We start from the raw sequence: 12,313 nt of genomic DNA on the forward strand, positions 1-12,313 counted from the left end.
TGGGACACTAAAGAACTGGGTACTCGTGATCCGGGGGATGTTTCCCATCCGATCATTTTCATTTTCTTTTCTATTTTATTTCCTTTCCTGCCAAGGTATACAATACAGTATGACAATTGCATATAAACAAAGTAAAGTGCAATGTAACGTTAATGTTTGCATATCCAAATGAGATTTAAATGCACGTCATTTGTTTACAATGAAACAATAAACATACATGTACGTTAGATGAAGACATACATACTTTCAATCCTAAGTTCGATTCCACTGATCTTAGGGACAATTTTGGGATCGATCAATCAGTCCTCGGGAGTTAGGAACAGTTTCACTATTAGCCATTTAGGAACAACATCACGCCTCCATCTCGCCAAGTTCTAGTTAGAGTCAGTTCTAATACACCTTCAATGTACATTGTATATGTATCCTTCCCGACTATATAAATGTAGGAATCTTATTTTGTTTTCAACTTTGGGTTCCTTGTTTGGCTTTATATTTCCCATGTTAGTGAAACAGGGCTGTGTGATCTTCTGTTCCTTATGCCACTAGGGACCTATTCTGCAATAATGTTATCGAATTGCGTCCATAACTTTTAAAGTAATATTGCTGAAAGACAGAGAGACAAGCACTCGCCAACAAACAGATAACCTCCTTGACAAAATGCCTGTAATGGCAGAAGATGCCTGATCAGTTATTGAATACATCCAATTCTCACACTGCTTAATGCACATACACAGACATTCCTACACAACGCACAACAAACTCATACTTCCATACGACATGCACACACGATAAACACACACGCAAACATACTAACAGACAGCGTAAACTAGGGATAACAAGAGTCTTTGGACCGGAATAGACAGATAGATATCTGAAAGAAAAATACATAAAGGACTTACTAGTTTACCAAGCAATAATAAAAACCAGCAATTTGTTTCATTGAGACCGGAGCGTATAGAGTTTTCTAAATCAAGAACACTGTCGCCATTTATCAGATCTCTTTACACGAAGTTTTCACTGTACTGCGAATGTGTTCACCTGCACACAGAACTGCGGGGGCCTCTTTCAGTGAGTTCTCCATATTAAGGTTGTTTAAGTGATGCGAAGCAAGCCAGGACGCCACTTGCCATCTTGTCACGGGAGCTGAATGCAAAAAGCATTACTCCATAATTCATTTCATACACCGACTATATGCATTTGCCATATTTCCGACCGTAACATCCATTTGTGATATTCCGACCTTGTCCCCGACGTTGCCTTGTCAGATCGGACGAGAAATAAATCATTGGTATACACGTACTGTCTTGATGTACCTCCCCCTCCCCACCTCCACCCCCACACCCACGCACATGTCTAGAGACATACACTCCATCATAGTGAGGACTGCTTGTCACCAAATGACATCTGTCACGTGTAATGATGTTTTTATGATGTGAAGGGGGAAATGATGCGAAGAAACAAAGTCCAAGTGCAAGTGGATGATAATGACGATTAATGTTTGTGTGTTTAACGCATTCGTTACAATAATAATAAAAGCAAGGTCGTCTTTATCCAGGGTGGCCTCTTCAGTGTTGCCACTGCTCTACCAGAGGGCCCTGCCATTATAATCAACCCTAACGTTGTCAGGTACCCTTTTATACACGTGGGTCGAGAGGGACATGGTGGGTAAAAACGTCTTGTCCAAGGACGTAAGCACTGGGCGGGAATCGAACTCGGGGTCCTGCGATAGGGAGCCGGGCGGCGAGACGTATCCACTAAGCCACAGCGCCCCAATAACAATAAGGCCCATATGCCTCTGTCTCTTCGTACGTCATGACTTAATCAGAGTCTCTTTATCTACAAGTATGTATGTTATATCCTCTTCAACCCAACTTTTCGACAGATTAATTAGTAGGAACCTCTCCGCATTTTTATTAAGTTTTCTTTGTCTGAAGCTGGGTTTTTGATTGTCAGAATTTCTAATTCAAATCACCCGCGTATACACTAGCAGTGCTTCTTTGATAGTTCATCATCAAAAGAGTGTAAATAGTGACGAAAAGCGTGGTTGCTCCTTTAAAACTTTTAGCACTAGTGGAACAATTAACAATATTTTACAGCATGAATCTGTCATGAAGTTGTTGAGATGACATCCCCCGTCTCGCCTCCTTCCCCAAGAATTTCAGAATAGGTCATCTACCTTTAAAACCTCATTACAACTCATCATAAAGACAGTGTATTATCACACGTAATAATCGGTCAGCGAACTTGTCAATGAGGGCTTAGTCATCTGAATAACGAATCGAGTCAGACACTCCTGGTAATCTCAAGGAAAAAGTTTGCGCATACGGAAAAAACAGATTGAGTGAAGAGGTGCAAGATGTCGTCCGTTTCTTCGATTTGCCGAAGGCCGTAAATTCATCGTATCCATTTAATCATTAAAACGATCAAAACTATTCTAGAGTTCTGGGAGTCTTTAGATGTCCGAGTCAATTACGGTTTCTCTATTTTTCTTTTACCGTAGAGGGCACTGCTGTACAGTGGGCCCCTTGTAATCACATCCATGTATATAATCTGCCACTTCTTATTATTCTACATGGGGGCTCGCTCACTTTCATCAATTTTCTGTAAAGTTTTTTTTGTACTGCTGCAGTGTATTAATGCGTCACTCCTACTCAGAACTACTAATGTCCATTTGCCGTTTCTATTCGAACATGAGAATACAGATGCACATTCGTAGAGTCGGGACAACTCACCGAATCTGGCAAACATAGCCTAGCGAGTTTATTCTACGAAATGACGGGGAGGGGATCTGTGAGAATCACATAGCTTAGGTGGAAAATCATGCGTTGTTTCAACTGTCCTCATTCATCATGTGACTAAGTTCATAAATTCAAAAACCTAACCAGGGAAGCTTTCTCTCTAGCAGATTACAAATATACTGTTGAAGCCAAATTCAGTCTATTTTTATTTCGCGTGTCAGTATTGTGCATCGGTCAAAAAAAGAAGAAGAATTTGATTTTTGGAAATGACTAGGTATGCCTTTTATTGACAGCAACGTCCAGTCCTTCAAAACGTCATTGTCGATGAAAGGAAAAACATTTCAAAGTCACTCTGTCGTACGGGTATGCTAGACTTTCGAGAGCAGATAGCTTAAAGTGCGCGGTTAAATGGATAGCAGAGTACAGATACATTAGCTTCATGTCTAAAATGGCTTATGCTGAATATTTCTCATTTCTTCTTCAGTGGAGACTTTCCCCTCCTATTCGTAAACAAAGTGAAATACTGACAATATTATGCACGCGGTCAAAATGCATGACCTTACACTGTGCATGTATTTGTCTGTGTGAGTGTGTGTATGAAAGCATGTGCTTTCATTTACCATGTGTATGTGTGCCTCTGTGTACGTTGTATGTACATGTATGTGTGTACATTAATTTTGCTTAATTTATAAATTGTTTAAATCAATAAATATTTATTTGTAACTACATTATAAGTATCATTATGAATCATTGTGTCTGTGTGCGCATGCGTAAGCCAAAATCACAATGGTGTCTAAGTCAATGTGTAAGCCCTAGGACTATCTTGGTTATTTGTGTTGCTGTTTTGGTTCTTTTAAGGAACACCGCGTGAATGTAAAATTGATACGTCTTTGGCTTTGTTTCAATCGATACCACATGGTGCTTTCAGACCCATTATGGCGGAATACCAAGAACCGTTTAACTGTTTTACTCATACTGTTGGATGGTTCTGGTCCAAATGGGTAACGATGAAGCTTATCCGAGCCCAGCCCAACATGAAAAGTATGATTAAGGGAATAATTCAATGCTCGCTATGTGGAAATGAAATACAACACGTATCCCCATTCTTACATTATATGCATATACACAATAGCGACTCGGACTTACAGGAACGAAACAACTGATAATGAAACGCGTCCACTTGTTGGATTCATGATATAGAGCTCTATCGAAGAGCTTTCTGAGCCTGGTATCTTAAATTCAAGTAAAGCTAACTTCGATGATAAGCTCGTAGTCAACTTAGTATCGTGTATAGACGCACTAAAAAGTTAGCTAACTCAAAGATTACTCGATGATAAGAACCACGAGATTTCTTACAGCTTCCACGAGTCCCGGCCGTTCCCCAATCGTAGATAATCATCATGTGGACACGATAATCAACGAACTTGAAAGTAAGCGTGACCTCTCGTGAACCCCCATTCTGCTTTATATATAGCTTCCAGGTCAACCTGCCGAATATAATACAGTGACCCTTGTACCAGGGTCACGGTGAAACTTCCGGTTCTGTGCATGGTTTAATCATTGAGTGGGACTCGTTCGCAGTTGAGGGGGCAAGAGTTTATAATCGATCATTAGTTATCATTGATGATTAGCTCCGTCGTGCGGGCGCGCGTTGAAGTTATGGGGGCGAGAGCTTATAATCGAAGTTAGCTTAACTTGAACTTGAAGTAAAGGAACATGTTTTCTATCGGTCCGTCCTTTTGTCCGTCCATGGACAATTAATCTTTGTGGACAGCAGCATAACTTAAAAACTAATGAAACTTGGAATATGTATATATGAGTGGACAAAGTTGTGCCTATATCAGCTGTTGAGTGCACATGCTTAAGGTCAAAGGTCAAAGTCAATTTCTCATATACATTTGTAACAAATAGGCTTAACACATTTTATTTTTTGCCTATTATGTGAAGCTGTCTTCTCATCATTGTCGACATTATCATTGACGTACACTAGGCATATTGGGAGAACCATACGATGGCGGAGGCATATCAGTCGCCATAGCGACATTTCTAGTTTCATTTAGACACTGGCAAATCATTTGCTTGACTGAGACTATTCGTAAGTCACAACCTGAAGAAAGTTTTTCATTGTAAGTGAAATATTACCCGATAACAGTAAAGTGGCAAGGAAGGAAACATTGCCCACAATGCGCCGCTGTTAATGTAGGCCCTGTTTCCTGAACTCACTCGTACATAATCATGGATAAAATATGAAAGACAAAGATGGAGGTGGGGGTGTTATGGAAGGAATGTACCAGTAGATTGGTATGTAAAAGAGAAAGCCAAAGTGACTGCCTAAAGTAACAGTTCAGTCTTAAAAAGTTTCCGGAAAGTCTTGGATGTTTTCGCCATTCTAGTGACGTTACAGTACCTTTTTTTTTTTTTTTCTTGTTTTTCTTTGTGTGAGGTGCATTTCAGACAGTTTATTCATGCAATACTGACGGGCAACTGCATAAAACTTGTAAAATTTCGCAAAGACTCGGAATATTTTTCAGTTTAACAATATCATTTTGATGTGGACGTCGGCTTGCGACGGGATTAATGAAAATAGCAGCATAGGCATTGTTATATTATTATTATTACTATTATTTATAGTGCGCTTTTCCCACAAGGCCCAAAGCGCTTACAATCAATTCAAAACATTGTTATAGAGGAAGTTTGTCATAGGGGAAGTCTCAATTTTGTGTTTCCGTGGGTTGGAAAGGGAGACGCTCATCTTGATACAAGTCCCGGTATGAAAATAAGATAAATGGGCCCTTAGTATTGTGTAATATAGAAACAAACTGCTATCAACTACGGTTACAATGCAGTGGAGATCCCGATGGAAAGAGATCTCAACATCCATATCAGACTAAGGATTACTTGCAGGCTTGCATAAGAAACGAATAACCTTATAGACTACCCAAAGCGTTTTGCTTTACTCAAAATATGATTCTTTCAGTCGAGTTAGACCAAGATTTAACATGGATACACCTCGCTTACACTTGACCATGCATCCACCGTGGATAAAACCATACCCCTCAAAACTGTATGACGCTGTCATAGCATCTTGATGTCTCTCAATCTGTCGCTAGGCCCGACGTATTGAAAACTTAGTGGGTAATTCCCTTGCGCATATTTATGGTGGTAATTCGGCGCCGGTTGAATCACGTTCCAAATTAAAAACTGTCTCACCTGTCATCCGCAACCCCAAAGTGAGACTGTCACGTCACTAGTGGCAGATCAAACCTATATAAGATGAAAATAAGATATTTTTCAGCAATTAAATATCGGTTTTGGGCCTTGACCGACATTTTTTTCTTTGAGGGAAATCAATGACTTTGGAGTGCGGATTGGGTTTGGGTTTTAAAAAAAAAGTATCTGCGTCTGATAACCAACAGCTGTAAAGCCGGTCGGACGTTCGTCATTTATCACTCTCGAGTTTCACTGCTTCGTCCGAATAATTTGGGGAATATGGGGCATCTTCAAGACGTTTTGCCATTTGCAATGTTTTTCCTCATGTTGACGAGGAGAGTGACATTTGTGGAATAAGTTGATGAAGGCGGGGATGCCGGGTTGGATACTCTGCAGTCGTTGTTTTCTCTTTACCCTCTCTCTCGGCGCATTCAAAATCTAGTCCCATAAAAAAACAAAAAAAACAAAAACAAACACCAAATCACAGAAAAAAATAATGTTCCCTTCGTTTCCCGACAACTGCTTATTTTTCGTACCGCTAGCCAGGTCCATCACAGTAGTCGGAAGGAGCGTCTTAGTTTACTGCGTCAGCGTCACTGAGATGCATGTTCGATGCAAATACGATTCTTATTTTGTTTTGCTGTCTATCCTTATTTGTTTGTCTGTCACGATGACCATTACTATAGAGTCGAATGATGGAGACGAAGCTCCTGACATCGTGTAAACCAGCGGACTGTGTTTCATATTCAATGCGAAATAGTCGCGTTATAGCGTGCTATGCCCGCATCTGCCATGTGCCTGAAAACTCGCTCAATGTGTCATTGCGGCTATTAACGTAAAGGCAACGTTTCTTTTCGCAACTATACTGCTCCAGCATTTAGGATGGAGTGAGGGGTGGTTTGTTTAAGAGCAAAAAGTACAAGATATCGTGAAGAGAACTAATCACAACAATAGTCTTTTTCACGAAAGTCCCTCATACGAGGAAAAATAAAAACTTTGCCCGTAAGGCAGCTAGGACACAAGTCATCGCGACATTGAAAGGAAAATACTAAAGAAGGTGAAGAATGTCGGAGGTTAGAGGAGGAAGAGAAGGAGGAGGAGAATGAGGGGAAAAGTGGTAAAATATCATCACTAGTCATTAATGGAGACGTGAAGATGTTACTTGCCAGCTATTCTCGTGGAGGTATGAGCCGATCGCCACCTGTTGAGCGCATTACATGGAAGCGCGTGGGTCACATTAATGTAAAAGCCAAAATGTCACGCGGCGGAGCGGCTTTTACTGCATGTGAGGGACAGCCGGTTTTCACCGTTTACGAAAACAGTTCTCCCTGCTTGTCTACTTGTCATGTTAGCGTCATCTGCATGGTTCTTAATAAGGATGCCCCACCTACCGAGGCAGCAGACCTTCTTTTTTTTTTTCATCCTTCTAATACTTAACGTAGTTCACAAAGGTTATTCATGCTAGCCACTAAAGGCTGCTTGAGTTTGTTTTTTTTTTATTGCCACTGCAGATGACTATATAGCTTATTTACAAAATCAAATGCAGCTAAATAAATAATTCTTTAGCAAAACTACTGACAAATGGTTACCAATATTCATCAGGACGGGACGTCTGAAATCCTTAATGCATTAAAGATGTACATATTATTCACCCAAACTTGTACTTGAAAAAAGAAAATCCATGATTATGGTTTTTTCAGTGCTTAAATTATTTAGCATAAGGAGAAAAAGGGACTGTACATAATAATTGTCAAATGCACACACGTAATCTCTATAATAATGTATAGAAAGACATTACTAGATCAGCGTTTTAAATGGTAGGCAGTAATTAACAAGTTGTGTTCCTAACTTTTCCAGGTTTTGATCAAAGTCGTTTACCGAGCTGTACGATGCAACGAAAAGAGCAACAATAGCCGCGGTCACACTGGCAAAAGAGCGAGAAGTTTAAGATCGCGATCTTTAAAAACTCAAAGTCTTGCGAGCGTGACCGTAAACTTCCCGCGAAATTTCCCACTCAAACTATAGGACCATCTCCCCACCCCCGCCAAACTTCTCGATCTTTTGTCCGTCTGACCCCGTCTATTGCTGATTTTTCGGGATCCAGTATTCATGTCGATAACCGCAGGAACTTTCCAGTTGGGATGATTATATTATTACCCAATTTCAAATTTTCATGGTAAGCGGATTTACTCCGGTATGAGAATTTCGTACCTTGCATATTACAGGTGACGTAGCATTCAAAAGCCGAGTTTATTGACACTATGTCGTTCTTTATGCGTAGAGTCTACATCTATTTCAGGTCATATTCACCAGAGAAACACGAAAAACATATCTCATTCTATTTTGTAATCAAAGTAACATGTCTAATAAATGGGAATCCACTTGTTGGATCCCTGCAATAAATTTCAATTTCATATCCACTTCTCGTCATGATCCATGCAACATATCTCCCCTGATCAATGTTGATGAAAATGTCAGACAGGTTTTTCTTTGTTAGAATGTTGATAAGAACCCTTCTCAATATGTTCTCTATAGAGCAAACATAAAACATTACATTAAATTTGAAATGCATAGATTTTGGTTAATTTATAAGAGGTGTTCTACGACACGTCGAGATCTTGTTTTACCTCAAAAGCTTAAAAGATTCTTTAGTGTTGCGTGCTCTCCGCGCTACAATGCAGATTCCCCTATGTACAATCATCACCTATCTTCGTAAGTAAGAAATAGCAAAAATAGTATCATGACATGTCTTTCCCTGTTGCCTTTTTATTAGATTTTCAAACTGTTTGAGGTTACCTACCTTCAGCTGCCAAGTTAAAGTGAGATACACGCTCTTTAAACCCCAGAAAGAAAGGTCGAAATGCATGAAGGCTCACATTGTCGTGCCAAATAATAGCGAGCTCTAGATTTGCGATGCGTACGCTAAAACGACGCTAATTAGGCAAAAATGGTGTTCTGCACATGGGCGAGGCAGTTGTTTCCATTATTCAACCCGGGAGGCTGCTTTGTCCTAGCGTTCGCGTCGCAAATCTAAAGTTCGTTATTAATGACGATGACGACGACGATGATGATGATTACAATAATGAGAATAATTACAACAACTACATTCATATCTACCAAAGATAGCCTTTTCATTGTATGCACAAATAGGAGGTGCCTGCTTCTTCTTCTTCTTTTTTTTTTCTTTTTTTTTTCTTTTTTTTTCTTTTTTTTTTTTGGGGGGGGGGGGAGGGACCTTCACTTCGGTGCTAACCAAGCATCACCCGGTATCCCGTATGTGCACTTGCATCAATGTTATCCGAGGATGTATCCGCTGCCCAGGATTCGAACCCGATATCTGCTGCCCGTACTACACCGCGGGGCTACCGGTGGTGATGCCAAGATGAAAGAAGGGAATGCGTGGTATAGTCTGGGTGCCAGAGACTGAACCTGGTTTTATCGTTCGCCCAATGTTTTTTGATGGTGTTACCCTATATTTTGAGGATGCTGAATCCGAATCTGGATGACGCAACTTTTCAATCCTTGAGGATAATGAGAAAAAAAATTGACATTGAAAAAAATTGACATTCCCATTATTATATTTCCTTAAAAACGGTGAAAATTAAAAATCATTGTCGATGATTTGACCCTATTTCGTGGGTGCTGAATCCGAATCCGGATGATGCAGCTCTTTCATCCCTACAAGTTTTGAGATTATTATTATTATTATTATTATTATTATTATTATTATTATTATTATTATTATTATTATTACTATCATTAGACAAATTTGTATAGCGCAGCTACTATATGAATATACTCTACTGTTCTATGATGTAACAGAGCACCTAACATTGTTACTGATATTCAAGATGGCCAGCGAAAATGACGGCAGTATCTGAAATTCCTTCATATTTCTTTATAAACGTTGAAAATTGAAACAGAACAATATTTTCACCCATTGTGGATGATATGTAAATCCAAATTTGGATAATGCAACTCTTATATCCTTGGTTGATATCTGAGATACTAGTATCCAAAATAGCTGCCAAAATCTGAATTTCCTTTGCAACATTTTCTTATAAATGGTGACAAAATATTATTGTTCTCTAAAGTGATTCGACTTCATGAACCCAGGGTGACAACTAGTAATTCGTATTTGATTTACCTTTCAGTTTAGCGAATATGTCGCGATTTTCATCTCTTAGAAAAACTGTTAATTTCAACCTTTTCTGTACAAGTGGAAACATCCTATACATGAGACATGCATTATCTGATTATCGAGATATGTTACTGCAGATTACCATTGTGATGAGCATGTAAAGAAAGACATGAAGTACATTTTACCCTGGATTCAACTTCCAGTGAATTCCCGAATCACTTAGATGCAGTTTTTTAGTCATCCAGGTTTGGATGCAACAACCTTGGAAATAGGATAAAACCAGTAACTCTTAGGGTTTTTTTATTCCAATATGGAAAAGATAAAGTTGATTTTTTTTTTTTTTGGGTGGTCTTTTTGGCAATCATCTTGAATATTTTTTTTTACAATCTTTTACCATTTGAAGAAAAGCATATAGCAATTTTCACTTAGAGTATAATATACAGGTATTTCTACAGAATTTCAGGTTTTGGTGGCCATTTTGGTGGCATCTTGAATGTTTTAACCCTAATCAGGCTGGGCTTTTTTGGCTATGCTATACTATATCTGGGGGGGGGGGGGCGGATTCTGCCCCCCCCCCCCCTTCAGATCGCGCCGAAAATCGGCACACGCGACGCCCGCGACGTATTCTATCAAAATGTATGGTTGCTTTCTCCGAAAAATTTTTCTTATATCTTATATTAATTAGGTGATCCGAGTATCCTCTCGGATCACCTTCTGTTTTTGTACGGATTCTTTCTTCTTCTTTTTCTTATTTCTCCCCAAAAGTTGTGCATCGATTAGCTCAGAAAGTCCTCTTCCTATCAATTTCAAACTTATACCATATATGTATCGTCTCCCAAAGACGGCAATCGAACTAAAATCAAAGTGATCAGTCGACCGCGACGTCACTATGACGTCATTATATGAAAACACATTCTCAATCATATCTCATTAATGGAATGGAATTTTTCAATGAAATTTACGTCACATATATTTCAAGTCAAGGGCATTCTACTCATATTCTCAAAATTCATCTATACCTTAAAACGTGCGCGTACGCGCACGTTGAAATATTTGTATGCTCAAATCGAGCTCAAATTTTTTTTGCACACATTTCAGACCATTTAGAGCATTTTTTGAAAAATTGAAAAAAAATGCGGACGCGTACGCGCGCGCACATATACTCACGCACAGCTCATATGCAATAGAAATTTCCCGTTTTTTCACACTTATCAGCTGCCTGAAATGTCAAGGAATATGTCTACCAAGTTTCAAGTCAATCCGACTCAATATGACGTCATACGGGCCCGTTAAAGTTGAAATTCCGCGCGCGCGTCAATGGCGATATACAGTGCAACAATGCCAAAAAAAACCGCCAATTTTAAATCCGATTTTACTCGTCAGGATGGACGGTGACCCCCAATTTTCTTTACATATTCTGAAAGCTGATGAGTTGTACATGTCATTTCATGGGTTGGCGATGCTGGAAAAATGATTAAAAGATATCAAATTTCTTAATAAAATAAAAAGAGTAAATTTTCAAAATGACGTCATCAAATTACAAGTTCACTCGAGCGTATCTCACTTATCCTTTGCCCATTTTCACCCAGATTTCGATATGTTGTAGCTTATTAAATGTTCTTTCATTAATGTAAAAACAACATTTTGATTGGATGACGTTATCGCCTCGTAAAAATGGATTGAAAGTATCCTTGTAAGATTTGACCAGTTTACGTGTTATCTCTATGGGAGAGCAGTTTTTCTGGCAGTGAAAATTGACATGACTCTCTTTTTCGAGCACTAGCTCACTTATGCTTCGGTGAATTTCTCCCAGATTTTAGTATGTTGTAGCTGAGACTTTGGGCTATCGCAAGTGTGCCCTCCATTTCTTCATACAATGTCGGCATCACGTCGAAAAACTTGGTTGAAAATGGCACGAGGCTTCGATGCAGCGTCATTTTGCTTAATACACAGGGCCTATGGAGAATGAAATAGGTCATTGCGTAGCGCATTCGACTCGTAATCCTAAGGTCCGTGGTTCGAGGCTCACCCCTGCCAATATTTTTTTTAAATCTTTTTTGACACTTTTTTCTTCTTTTTCTTTAGTTAATCTTAATCTCCCTTTCCTTACTTTATCTTTTTCTGATTTTTTTCTGCTTCTCCTTCAAATTTCTATAAAATAACATCATTTTTGCTTTATTTTTCTTTCTTTCTACTACTTTCTGTGCAATAGATGAACAACAAC

This window comes from Diadema setosum, chromosome 18, assembly GCF_964275005.1.
Source record: "Diadema setosum chromosome 18, eeDiaSeto1, whole genome shotgun sequence".
In the NCBI taxonomy this organism is placed as follows: domain Eukaryota; kingdom Metazoa; phylum Echinodermata; class Echinoidea; order Diadematoida; family Diadematidae; genus Diadema; species Diadema setosum.